We start from the raw sequence: 14,668 nt of genomic DNA on the forward strand, positions 1-14,668 counted from the left end.
GGTTAGTGAATGATTAGATTAGGCCTGTTTTTGGGGTCCAGCTGACTTTCTTGGGCCTCAGGATATTTTAGCTGCTAATTTCACAGCATTTCGGCTCTCTGCTGAATGCTGAGTTCACAAAAGGGCCGTTTTTGGTTGTTTCTTTCATGCTTTTCACCTATTTGTTTCAGCAGCTCTGTGTGTCTCCGTGTGTGTCAGCGTGGGTCACTCCGTGCCAGGGCTCAACAAGGTGTTGGTAGTTAGCACTAAAAACCTTTGGACTGTCGTCCGTGCAGTCTCTTTGGCCCCTACTCAGGTCTGCCGTCATGGCAGGTATATCTCCATAGACTCTACGGGATGAAGGAACACACTTAGGCTGCAAATGTATGTATTTTATAAAATAGGTACATAACGCATTTAGCCCGAGGGCCATGGCTGCGTACCTCTGCTCTCCACAAAGTATCAAGTTTTGCATTTAACTTTTCTGGGTTTTTTCTTTTCTTTTTCTTTTTTTTCATTCTTCTTTCTTTGGAGTGGATGTGGACATATTGTTCAACCTGGTCCAAAGGGACAAAAAACCATAATGAGACGCTCAGGTTGCAGGGAGCCTTGATGCTCAGAGCCTGAGGCTGATGCTGCCAGTACCTTGGGGGAAGAGGGGCTCTGTTCTCCTTCAATAAAGCTGTTCATCTAATTAAAAAAGAAAACATACTAGGAGAGTGACAGAAATAACCTAGGGCACAGCACTGAGAACAACAGTCCATGAGTTATTTGAAGCATGCCACGGGCATGTTTGTTTCCTAGAGTCGGGCACAGTGTAGTTGTAGAGGGGATACCCCAGGTGAATGAGCAGAAGGAGGGTATGGATGAGACCGCACTGTCCCTTTGCACAGCTGCTTTTCCATCAATGCAGCCTCCAGCCACGTCAGTGGGACCTGTAGGGCAGGATGCTGCTGCCTGTGGCTGAACCAGCACAAGCCAATCACAGTCTATTCTTATTAGACTCAAGGTACCCAGACCTCAGAGGGAGGAGCTGAGTCGCATTAATGAGAATGTCCTGTGGTTGCGGGGGCTTACAGCGCTCCACCTGTTCTGAGGCTTCCTCACGCACTGGGGTTGCACGCGGTAGCATAATATTTCTGCGCTAGTTACCCTGGACCACATACTGATACAGAGTGTCACAATCTTCCTAGGTAGTGTGTGTGTCATAAGAGTGGGAATTAATTCCAAGCGCTCAAGTGTGTGGAAGGTTGTGATCTGCCACATTCCAGGGTCACCATTATGACTGTTTGGATCCCATGTTTGGAAGTAAATCCTTGAACTGTGATCCTGGTGATTGGCCAGGTGAAAGCAGGCTTCCTGAAGTTTTAAAATCCAATGATCCGATGTGGTTCCCCAATCAGATTCACATGGGGAGTCAGTATTCTTCATAATTTTGCTCAAAATATGCAAAGTTCACATACCCCAAACACTTGCCTTTAATGGGCACACAATTTAGACCCCCAGAGTTCACAGATAAAAGCAGTACTATGTGGAAGATCACGTGCAGTGAGTGAAGGTGCTGTCTCTTCGCCAGGAACGTAGCGATTTGTAATCAGAAATGTGTATTTGGTCTTTGTCCTGGCTTCTGGCTCAGAGCTCTGAAACCCACTGCAACTTCCTAAGAGAGAAGAGTGATAAATATGTTTTTGTTATGTTAATGAGGTGACTTTTGGGAAACACCCAAGTAATCAAAGGATAGGGGTTGCTTTCCAGGGGACCCAACCATGTGATTAGAGGACTGGATCTGTCAGTCCCATGCCCCTACCACCGGGGAGGGGAGAGGACCTGGAGGCTGAATCCAATGGCTAATAATTTAATCAGTCATGAAGCTGCCATTACAGCCCAGAAAGGGTGAGTTTAGAAGAGCTCCCAGGTTGGTGAACATGTGGGGATCTGGGGAGAGTGGCCCACTTGCAGAGAACAGGGGCGTTTGTGCCCTTCCCCCGTGTCTTAGCCTAGACATCACTTCCATCTGGCTGTTCCTATTTTATATCCTTTCATAATAAAGCTGTAATCTGCTAAGTAAAATGTTTCCCTGAGTTCTGTGAGCAAATCAGTTGAACCCAAGATGGGTAGTTGGAACCTCTGGACAGTAGTGGGTCCTCCCTTAACCTGGGGATTCTGAAGCTACCTCTGGGTAGATAGCGTCAGGATTGTAAGACACCAGACTGGTGTCAGAAAGTGCTTGGTGGTGTGGGGAAAACCCACGGAGACTTTGGAACTGGTACTAGCATCTTACCATCCTTATCCTGCTACTGTCACGGCCAACTGCAAGTGCGGGTCCTGCATTTGTAGGACCCTTGCGGGTGCAGAACAGCCAAGACAGGGAAGCCCTGTGGGCTTCAGGTTATCAGAACAGTAAGTAGTATGAGGCCAACATCTCTTTCTTTTACCGCGCATTATTCACTTCTCACGAGAAATTATGGGATCATTTTATTACATTCACTCTGGAATCTCCCGACTTCAGAGTTTTGGTTTATTTTGTGTCCAGTGGGGTCACATCACCGTTGCTATGGTAGCCGTGTTGCTTTCACTCAACCACATGCATGAGCATCAGAAACCCTTCCAGGAAGAAAAGTGCTTTGATCACGTACCCTAAAAGGCAGTTATACGGGAGCATCTGGCATTGTGGTGGTTGTTGTTGTTTAAATAGTCTCTGCATCCAGCATTTCTAAGTAGAAAAAGGACCATCTAATCTGTGCTAATGTGAAGAGAGGAAAGGACTGTCCTTGCCCCAGGTCTCCTGCCTGTGGTGCTCACTTCTGCCCAAGTGTCATGGGACCATGGGAGCTGAGGACCCTCAAGGACACTGTGCCTTTGTCTTTTCAGTTCTACCAGCGAGGTGAGGGGCTCATGGAGTGTGGTCCCAGGACCTGCAGCATCACCATCACTTGGCTTCAGCCCAGACCTCCTGGGGCAGAGCACTGGGGGTGGGGCCGTGGATCTGTGTCACACAAGCTGCCCCAGTGATTCTGATGCAGGTTCCAGTTTGAGAAGCAGTGAAGGAGGATATTCAGGTAGAGGTGGGGGAGGGACGTCATTTATTTACAGCGGGTGACAAGCATCCTAAGAGATCACCCTGGATCGGGTCACTTTTTCCTTTTTCTTTCAACATAAAATAATTTTGTGTGTCTATGCCAATATTGATTTTAGGGGGGAAAAATGTCAATTTTCTTGGTGTAAACATTTTATCCTAAGTATATCTTACCTAAGGTGTGAATTCAGAAATTAAACACAAGGGAGGGAACTGAAGAATTCTCAATCATCCCTGTCACTGAAATACCATTATACTCAGGACTTGTTTCCTATTTTTCCAATTATTTAAATAATAGTAATTCAGTATTTTAAAAATTACTTTGATGTTATTTAGCACAGTTCAAGTTTCAGAGCAGAAATGAGGGAAAGTACAGAGATTTCCCCTGTCTCTTCTCCCCACATATGCATAGCCTCACCCTGTAATGTACAGCATGGTACCTGCGTTACAATTGATGGATCTGCATCATGATCACAAGTTCATGCTTGATTTTGTACTTTCTGTGGGTTTGGACCTTAATTTTTAATGATAAAACTTCATGAGGGTAAATGACATATCTCTTTAATAACTTAAAGACAGATACAATTTTTAAATATTTAATTCTAGAACTCCTTTAAAATTTTTATTAGAATATATTTAATAATATGCATAGTATTTTACAACTGTAGTACATATATAATAATTTAAATAAAAATAAATAGAGGTAACTTCCAATTTTTCTGGAAAGGGTACAACAAAGTTGAAGGATCCAGGGTTCGGGCAGCATCTGATGTGCACAGAGACAGGCCCCTCTGGGACTTCATTCAAGCTCATCCCCAACCATGTGCAGATGTAGGGCCTGCTGGACGGGGGTGACTGTAGACTCATGTAGCCCCGCCTGGCCTCAGTTCCCTGCTCTCCTCCAAGAAATGGAGAAGAAATAGTGGTCCCTAACCCACCCTGGACTCAAAGCTGACTCTGCCACTTGGCAGCTGTGGCCCTTGGGCAAGTCACTTCCCTGCTCAGAGCCTCACACCCGCCGAGGCTTCTGAGCCTGGAGAGAGGAGAGAACTCAGACAGGGTGTGTGAATGCCCACCCCGTGCACAGGGAGGTCAGGGCCTATTTTCAACTCCTGCACTTCCCCTGAACTGGCCTGGTGTCCAGGCTGCGGTGATAAGTCCCAGCTCAGTTAGTAACTGGTGAAGGTGACACCGCTGTGGGGCTCCTGGCTGGACCCTCGCCTGCCTTTCCTTAAGTCCCAGCCCCCGTGTTCTCCTTTCCTTGTCTGGCACATGGGAATCATCATCACACTTGCTCAGAGGGCTAATGTGAGGATCAAATGGCGACAGTAAAAAGGCATAAATACGCTTCCGGAAATAACCAGTGCTGTTGGAGGTCAGGAGAGGGTCAGCGTAGGGGAGGACAGGTGAGGTGGCCCTAATGACTGTGACTGTGGGAACACTGCAGAGGCTTCAGGTGTGGGGGAAAGCCCGTTTTTGACAAGCTGGTGGTGTCACAGTGTGTTCAGTGTGCCAAAATCACCTTGTACTCCTAAGATATTTGCGCTCTTTCCAAAGGTGATTAAAAAAATAAATAAATTGCCGGGGGATTAGGAAAAATCCTGGAAAAATGACAGACATTCACAAGGGAAAAGGGAAACCATCTAATATTGGGCTTCTAGGAGAGTGCGAGCCACAGGAGTGTCACTGAAATGAGGCGCAGGTGTCCCTGGAGTTCCCATGAAATCAGCAGAAACTAGGACCACTGGGGCCACGAGAAGTGTGCTTTATGCCAAGAGCCGAGGTGGGGCAGTGTGCTAGTCGGCAGTAGTTGTACTGGGTAATACATCATTATCCTAGTAATTACATTATAACTGCAATTGTCTTCCACTAATCGCATCATTTATTCTACACTCATTAATTACTATTCCAAAGAAAGAGCCTTGTATTCTCCCCAATAATAGATAGACAGATAAGTGTAGACGGAAATGCTGTTTTATTTAATGGGGTATAAACTGTTACCATCATTATTTTTACACTCACTCTGGGCCAGATCTCCTTAACAGGCGTCCGTGTCCTTGGCCACGTCCTGTGGTTTTGTGAGCGCCCTCTTACGGCCACAGCAGGTACTCCAGCTCCCTCTTGCACATTCCCTGGCACAAGCTGTAATGTAATTACTTCCATGGAGGCCTGGTTCCCATTAGTGGAGACTGGTTTTTAAAGCATGATCTGCACACACGTGAAGGCATTACTCCTCTGTATTTTTACTTGTAGGTCTAGTCAGCGCAAGGCAAGAGCAAGTGTCTCTATGCATATGGATATGTGACCACACCAGCCACACCCACCCACACCCACCCAACTCACATCCACTGCCTTTCCAGATATGTGCCTCCCTCCTCCATGGGGATAAACCTTGGGATACTTATACGCTTGTATCTCTTCTAGGCCGCCAGTCTCCCACTCTCGCCTCTCCCCTTACACCCTTCTGAAGCACCACCCTCCTGATCACCAGCTGGTGCCCGGGTGTCACCTGGCCTTCCTGTCCCTTGTCCTCCATGCAAAGCCACAACGGCTGCTCCCATTAGCCACCCCGGGGCCCACCCTCCTTCTGCCACCACCTCAGTCTCATCTGTTGGTGAAGGAAGGAAGGGCGAAAATGGAAGGAAGGTAGGAAGGATGGAAGGAAAGAGGAATGGAGAGAAAAAAGAAGAAGGCCCAATTTTGCAATAAATGGGTGGTGGCTCCCACAGTTATATGACCACAGTTTTCTCACTTCTCATCTGAAAAAAAAAAAAAAAACAAACCCAAAAAGAATAATTTCAGTAAGTCCCATAGAAAATTGTGAAGATAAAAGGTAATTTTGGAAAATTTTAAGAAATTTTGAATGACTGAGGAAGTTTGCAAATTACTGGTGGGAATCTAAACCTAGCCAATGACAGCTGCCGTTGGTACTAATACAACCCACCTGGTCCTGGTCTCTGCAGCCCAGGACAGAGGAGAGAGGGGGAGGGGAGCCCTCGGGGTCAGGCATGTTGGCACCTCCCAAATGGAACCTCCAGGAGAGGGGACCATCTGCAGGCCTGAAGGAGCAGGGCCCTGCTTCATGCTGGGAACTCAGTGCCTGCCGCAAAGCATCTGGAGATGCTTCAGGAACCAACTGGAAGGCCCCATATTTGCATATTTTGTCCCCATTGTAGATATGTTTTCTCTTTCTCTAGATTTGTGCCATGATCTCTCCCTAGAAACAATCCTGAATATGGAAAATTAGTACAGCCTGTGATGATTTCCAGCCTCCAAAGATCTCAACAAATGGATGCTTTTGTGTCTAGCTAAAATGTTATGCCAGCTGATCCCGAAGGGAGTGAGGGCCCACTGCTGGCCATTGGTGAGTGGTGAATGAAGCTGTAGGCTTGCATTTTAGGATTGTCTACATGCCCCCTGTTGAAATTATGAAAATTGGTGAGGCCTGCTTCTCTCCTGATGGCCCCAGGGAGGCTCTGCTCTAACTGTGCCTGTTTTTTTTTGTGCAGCCTGCTTTTGATCACAATTATATTAAATGTACATAGTAAGCAAATCCTGAAACAGAAAGTATAGTAGTGATTGCTGGTTGCTAAAGAAAGGGAAGAATAAGAAGTGATGGCTCAGTGGCTATGGGGTTTCTTTGAGGGTAATGAAAATGGTCTGAAATTAGATAGCTAAGATGATTCTACAACTTGTGAATACACTAATCATTGTCCACCTTAAAATGATTACTTGTATGCTTTGTGAATTATATTTCAAGAGAACTATTAATATTTTTAAAGCTAATGAATGGTAATACTTTGCTTCTTGTTCTTTCCATTCATTTATTCAAGGTATGGCATAGTGAACTACGTTTCCATCCAAAATACCAAAATTATGCACGTAATAATCCAGACACCACTTCGGCTGAAAATCAGGTGGCTGGAACAAGAGAGTTGGGTTCACTGTGTTTGCCTACTAATGTGCTCATTCTCATTTATAGATTAAATGTGGCTGAGTTCTTTCTTTTTACTGCCAGGAGTATTGCTTTTGATGACCTGATCTGAATCCTTAGAATAGCTCCCTGGGAGTCCATAGGTACCTGTAGGGAGAGAGAACACATCACCAGTCTTTGTTTCCTCTATCCAGCCCATAAATACCATTTGGGGGACTCTGTCAATATACTTTAATAACCATGGCAAAAATAAGAAAAGAATACTAATGTGTACCATATAGAGGATTTGAGAGAAAGATAGTTGATGTAAATACACATCGTGACTTTCCATGTCTCTACAAGAGAAGTGATAAATGAAGACCATGCAGACTATTAAAAAGAAATAGCTACTTGATTACAAACATATCTTCTTCAAGATTGGACTTGCAAAAAAAAAAAAAAGATTGGACTTGCAGTGTGTGAAATTCCAGGATGAGAAACAAGATGTTGTTACGGGGGACGTCCCTCTCCACTTTTCTTTCGCCATCTCAGTGATGTTGCAGGAAAAGTATGGCTGGTTCAGAGCATCCCTGGGGCCGTCAGCAGAGAATCAGGACTCCCAAATTTCCATGATTTCAAGAGACGGCCGCGAGAGGGCGCGCGACCAGCACTAAACAGCGAGCACACAGCTTCGGCTGCCGTTCACCAACTGGCCAGCAGAGGGCGCGCGACTCGCCTAGAGAACATGCCTGCGCCCTGGGTCCTGGCGATGTGGCCCTGATTCCGAAGTGAGAAGCTCTGCTTGGTTTGTCGCCCTTCCGGTTGTGCGACCTCCTTGGGGGTTGTGGAAATAGTGTGTAAAAAGCGACCTTTACTCTTGCTCTGACTGCCCAAGGGGAACTTGGCCGTGGCTGAGATCTCCAGGGATAATTACTTGAAATACTGAGCATAGAACCTCCCGTTTTCTGCACTTAACTCTCGACTTTCTCATATAACATTTCAGCCAGGCTTATTTTATAAAAGCATTCATTTATTGAGACCTTTGGAGGCTGGAAATCATCACATGCTGTGCTATATTTCCGTATTCAGGATTGTTTCTGGGGAGAGATGGTGACATAAATCCAGAGAAACTTATCTACAATGAGGGCAAAATATGCAAATATGGGGTCTTCCAGTTGGTTCCTGAAGCATCTCCAGATGCTGTGCGGCAGGCACTGAGTTCCCAGCGTGAAGCAGGGCCCTGCTCCTTCAGGCCTGCAGATGGTCCCCTCTCCTGGAGGTTCCATTTGGGAGGTGCCAACATGCCTGACACCGAGGGCTCCCCTCCCCCTCACCACAGCTTCTCTGTCCTTGAACCTGGGCTGCAGAGACCAGGACCAGGTGGGTTGTATTAGTACCAAGGGCAGCTGTCGTTGGCTAGGTTCAGATTCCTACTAGTAATTTGCAAACTTCCTCAGTCCTGCAAAATTTTCTTCAAATTTTCCAAAATGATGTAATTAGTGCGAGACAATGGCAATTATAATATGTAATTATGGGAAAATGAGGTATTACCTGGTCACAACTACTGAGGACCAGCTACACTGCCCCCACCTCTGCTCTTGGCATAAAAGGCACACTGGTGGCCCCAGTGGTTCTTTTCTCTACTGATTCATGGGGACTCCCAGGACACCTGTGCCTCATTTTGGCGATTCACTCCTGTGGCTCTTCTCTCTCAGCAGTGCCTCCACTGCCCTTCCATGGGGTTAAGCAGATGAGGAGGAGGTGCAGGTGTAAGAAGTCTCATTGTGATGGTGGGTGGAGCGGTGGTCCAGAAGGAGCCCAGAGGAACTGCCCTTGTGACAGACAGTGGGTTCACCTTGGAGAATGAGCTGTGCCTGTCCCCGAAGATCTCTCCAGGCTCTACTCAGACAAAATCACAGGGGCGCCTCCACCCCAAAGGCCCACTATTTGCACCGAGGACGAGCTCCTAGAAGATGTCATGGACAGCGGTATAGGGAGGGCACAAGAGTCTCCAGTCTGAAGACCTCCCTTCAGGCACTGTCTTTATGGTCCCAGGGACAATTCACTTGGCCAACGTGGAATCCTGCCCTCCACATGTCCTTGTCACTCACCAGCAGAGGACTTGGCCACCCAAAACCTTTCGCTCGATCTCTGCCTCATTTTCCCAAGTGCATGTGGGACTCAGGGGGAACATCTTCACCACTGATGGCTGGGGCTCCTTTCAGCCTGCGACAGGCTGTCCAGCCAGTGAGAAGAGTCTGTACGCAGGGGATCCCTCTCCAAGGTGCCCGCTCAGCGGGGACACCTCATTGCGCAGTTCAAGGAAATCCAGAGACAGAGCAGATACTTACAGGACCCGACCTGATCCAGGACCCCCACGCCCCAGTCAGTGCTGACCCAGCCCTGCGTCCATGGGGCAATGGACATTGTTGCTGTCCCGACTCCCTTCTGGGGCGCAGTTGGCAGGGAGACGTGCTCCGGGCAGAGGTCTAATGTTGCATCCCCAGCCCTGAAGAACACCGCACAGCAGTGGCTGGAAAGTCACCTGAACTCCTGGGAGCAGCACGAGATGCTGGTGAAGCTGCCTCTCCTCTCAGTTTTGCTACTAAGGCGCTTCTGCCCTCCCTCCTCTCCGCTCTCTTGTCAGGGACAGGAAGAGGAGCCGGGGCTCTCGCTGGCCTCCTCCAGCCCCACCCTGGTGGTGGTGCTCACCCCAGCTGCCCACGGTCTCGCCACGTGTAGTCACACCCTGTGTCCCTCCCACCAGGTGTCCAAACCCCCTCTGGGGCTCTGAGAGGAAAGACTGTTCCAGAACCTTGAATGGGCTGCCTATCTGCTGGGCCAGGTGGGGAGGGGCAGCCACAGCCGCCTCCCCCTGTGCCCGCACCTCACAGCCTGGAGCTGGGCTTCTGGTCCCTTCTGTTCTGGGGGCCTGAGTGGGGGAGGAGGGCACCCGTGTAGGTGGCCCCGCCTCCAGGAGGGTGACCAGGGCTCTGCGGGCCTCTGGCCACTGTTCCTCACCAGTGGGTTCCATTCTCTCCTGCCTCTGTGAGGGCAGGCCCAGCTGCTCAGACCCCTGCCTCCGAATAATGAGAAATGAGAAGCTCTTTGTCCCTTTCCCATCCTGAAAGGGGACAAGGGATCCCCAGTTCTGTTGGCCCCCTGTGATCTCCTCACCTGCGCCCTGTCACACAGCTGTGTGCGTTCAAGGCCGTGAGGGAGCAGGACGCGGTCTGGTTTATCTGTCTTTGGGTGGAGCCCTAGACATCTCACCAGGAGAGGCTTCTGATGTCATGTGGTATTTACTTATATAAATTTACTAAGAAAAATATGAGATTTTTTTTTAAAGGAATCGGACCTCTGAGCAGGTACACAAGAAGCCTAGAAATAGGTGAGTATAAAGGCCTTGTCACCCCCTCGCATGGCCCTGGAGGAGCAGCCAGAGCAGGCCCTCAGGAAGGCTGGAGAGGACCCTTCCAGGCTCTGAGCCCCCAGGCCTGGGATACCCTAAATCTGCAGCCCCAGCCTGAGGCGGTGCACAGCTCATGGCTGTTAGAAGAAACAGGATTTCTAAAAATCCCTGCTCGTAGTAGCTGGGGACTCTCCTCCTCAGAGGCTGCCAGCCCACTCCTTTACACGGAACAAACTGTACGCCACAGAGCCCACGTCTGGCCAGATGCGGGCTGGTGACAGAAAACCTCCCCAAAGCCATGAGGTTGGCTGGGGTGGCCGGGACCCGCCGGCCTTGGCCCACTGCTCACAGATTTGCAGCTCTGATGTCTAGGGGCCTGGGCTCTGCACGCAGCCCGACCCATCTTGGTTTGGACCAAGGCTCTTTTTGTTTTTCCCTCGTTTCAGTGGATGAAGACCCTGAAACAAACACCTCAGCCCGTTTTTATTTTGCCCTTGGACAGAGTCTGTGTTGGAGTCGGAGCTTCCTGACCCCGGGAATCTGTGCTGATTCCCGGGTCTGGTCCCAGAGCCTCTTCTCTCGAGGCAGGAGGCCCCTGGGGAGCAGGAGATGGTCCCGTCTAATACAGGTGTTGATTCTAGAGCCTCTCAGTTCCCCGTGCTCGCATCCCTGTCTTTGACCTTCCTGTTGCTGGTAGGGGTGTTCAACCTCGAGACAGCTCCAGGAGCAGATACGGATTTGATGCCCTGTTCAAGGAAGGAGGGAGGCCTGTCATCACAGGAGCTTTATTTGGTGCCCTGCTGGGCTCTGAGTACACCCTTGAGTGGGCTTTTCTCATTATGTTAGCTCCACGAATTACCGCTGTTTTGTAAGTGAGGATCTAGTCCATGTCTGACTTGTTCTTCAGAGTTTGAACATCCATTGTGTTCTGGAAACACCTCTGATTTCTGGTGGGCCTGGGCTCTGCACGGAGTGGGGCACACTTGGCTCTGTGACATGCGTCTTCTGGACCCTCTGCTGCTTTCCTGTGGTGAAGCCCCTGGAAAAAAGGCCTCATTCCATTTTGAAGGTGCCCTTCAGTGGAGCACGTGACGGGCACTGGGAAGCCGTGTTCAAAGGATTCTGTCCTCTGTCCTGCCCGAGGGGCTTTATTCCCTGAGGTGGGGGTCCCCTTTCCCGCCTCCCCTCTTTCATCCTCTCCTGCTAAGGGTCTCCTGGGTTCTCTCTCTCTTGACTTGATGATAGATTCTTGTCCTGTTTGCTGTCCTTCCAAGTCAGAAGCACCTCTGAGAGCTCAGAGCAATGTGAGAGGGGCCCTCTCCTGGCCACATGACCCACTTGGCCCCTGGAATCCCTGGGATGGGGACATTTTTGTGAGAAGTTGGATCCTGAGAGAGTGTGGTGTCAGGTGAGGAGAGACACCCCAGAGATAAAATGGGGTGTCCCTTAGGGCCCATTTCCAGAATCTGGCTGTAGGCTGGGGGTGGCAGGGAAAAGGCAAGTGTAGGGGCTGACAGGTGGTTCCTGATGGGTGTGGAGTCAGTGGAAGATGGATCAGAGCAGAGGGGCACCTGTGGGGGAGGTGGTGATATGGAGAGTGAGGGGGTGGGCACTGGAGGATGGAGGCCCCTTGGGTGCCGAGGTGACACCCATGGAGCCCGCTCTTCCCTTGCTCCTCCCACCCTAGAATGTCTGCTCCCACGGTTGCTCTGTCTCAGTCCTCAGAGCAGAGATGTGACTTTTAAAAGAAGGCTCGTGTGGGTGCCTGCAGGGGACAGGAGGTGCCCAGCGCTCCAGGAGTATGACGGAAACAGGCAACCCTGGCAGGGGTCCCAGGTCCCCACGTCACTGCCTTGGCTTCATGACCCCTTCATCTTGCCCCCAAGGCTTGCTTTCACAGCCCCTTCTCAGTGTTTCTCCCATTTTGTGTCAAGGCCAGGCTGTGCCGGAACTCGGGGGTCTGGATAGGAAGAGGGGTATCTGAGTCATGGAGGAGAACCCTCACCTTTCCTCAGACAGGGTTGTTCCTGTTCCTGTGCTGCTCCAGGGCCTCTCAGGGGTCCCTGTAGGCTGGGCACCCAGGGTCAGCGGGGAAGGCGGGAGCGGGGGTCTTTCAGGAGGCTCTAGGGCCGGTGGCATTTGGAGATTAGCCCTGTCCCCACTGTGGTGCCTGCAGGCCCGCCCTGTTCCCCTGGGGTCAGGATCCAGTCCATCCTCAGAATTCCCAGCCGACTCCTCTCGCTTCTGGTGTTGGCTTACAACAGAGGCGACGGGGGAAGGAACACAAGAGCCACTACTGACCGCGCCCCCGCCCAGGCTTCCCTCACCTCAGTGGTGCTGTGCTTGCCCCACATGCTGGTAAAGAGGGATGTTCCTGAATTAAGAAGTAGGAAGAAGACACACAGTCCACTCACAGCTGAAGCCAAACCCAACCCCCGGGGCTCGCTCACTGCAGGCAGGAGACCCACGCGGCCCCTCTGTCTCTGCAGCCCGCGGTCCCCGCGAGGCGGGTGTGGACAGTGTGTCTGTCAGGGGGTCCAGGCCCCATCACAGAGCCGTGGGACAGCACACAGGGGTATTGACTCCGGGGAGGGGGCAGAAGGGACCCTGCTCCCAAGGTCACTCGGTCACCATCCTGCCCGGCGGCCACCGCCCCTCCTGGCTCTTGGTTCTTCCAACTTCTGTGGGGCTTCCTATTGTCCACTGTCTACCGTTCAGGATATATAGGTACACACCACACACACACACACACATACCATTTTCTCTTCACTCTACTAGAAGCCCAGTATTACATGGTTCCCCTTCCCCCTGTGAATGTCTGTCATTTTTCCTAATCCTCTAGCAGTATTTTTTTAAAAATCACCTTTGGAAAGAGTGCAAATATCTTAGGAGTACAAGGTGATTTTGGCACACTGAACACACTGTGAAACCACCAGCTTGTCAAAAACGGGCTTTCCCCCACACCTGAAGCCTCTGCAGTGTTCCCACAGTCACAGTCATTAGGGCCACCTCACCTGTCCTCCCCTACGCTGACCCTCTCCTGACCTCCAACAGCACTGGTTATTTCCGGAGGCGTATTTATGCCTTTTTACTGTCGCCATTTGATCCTCACATTAGCCCTCTGAGCAAGTGTGATGATGATTCCCATGTGCCAGACAAGGAAGGGAGAACACGGGGGCTGGGACTTAAGGAAAGGCAGGCGAGGGTCCAGCCAGGAACCCCACAGCGGTGTCACCTTCACCAGCTACTAACTGAGCTGGGACTTACCACTGCAGCCTGGCCACCAGGCCAGTTAAGGGCAAGTGCAGGAGTTGAAAATAGGCCCTGACCTCCCCGTGCACGGGGTGGGCGTTCACACACCCCATCTGAGTGTGAGGCTCTGAGCAGGGAAGTGACTTGCCCAAGGGCCACAGCTGCCAAGTGGCAGAGTCAGCTTTGAGTCCAGGGTGGGTTAGGGACCACTATTTCTTCTCCATTTCTTGGAGGAGAGCAGGGAACTGAGGCCAGGCGGGGCTACATGAGTCTACAGTCACCCCCCGTCCAGCAGGCCCTGCATCTGCACATGGTTGGGGATGAGCTTGAATGAAGTCCCAGAGGGGCCTGTCTCTGTGCACATCAGATGCTGCCCGAACCCTGGATCCTTCACCTTTGTTGTACCCCTTTCAGAAAAATTGGAAAAGTTACCTCCATTTATTTTAATTTAAATTATTATATATGTACTACAGCTGTAAAATATTATGCATATTATTAAATTATTCTAATAAAAATTTAAAAGGAGTTCTAGAATTAAATATTTAAAAATCATATCTGTCCTTAAATTATTAAAGATTTATGTCATTTACCCTCATGAAATATTATCATTAAAAATTAAGATCCAAACCTACAGAAAGTACAAAATCAAGCATGAACTTGTGATCATGATGCAGATCCATCAATTGTAACACAGGTACCACTTTGGTGGGGCTGTACATTACGGGGTGAGGCTATGCATGTGTGGGGAGAAGAGACAGGGGAAATCTCTGTACTTTCCCTCATTTCTGCTCTGAACCTTAAACTGTGCTAAATAACATCAAAGTAATTTTTAAAATACTGAATTACTATTATTTAAATAATTGGAAAAATAGGAAACAAGTCCTGAGTATAATACTATTTCAGTGACAGGGATGATTGAGGATTCTTCAGTTCCCTCCCTTGTGTTTAATTTCTGAATTCACACCTTAGGTAAGATATACTTAGGATAAAATGTTTACACCAAGAAAATTGACATTTTTCCCCCCTAAAATCAATA

This window comes from Camelus bactrianus, chromosome 4, assembly GCF_048773025.1.
Source record: "Camelus bactrianus isolate YW-2024 breed Bactrian camel chromosome 4, ASM4877302v1, whole genome shotgun sequence".
Taxonomy (NCBI): Eukaryota; Metazoa; Chordata; class Mammalia; order Artiodactyla; family Camelidae; genus Camelus; species Camelus bactrianus.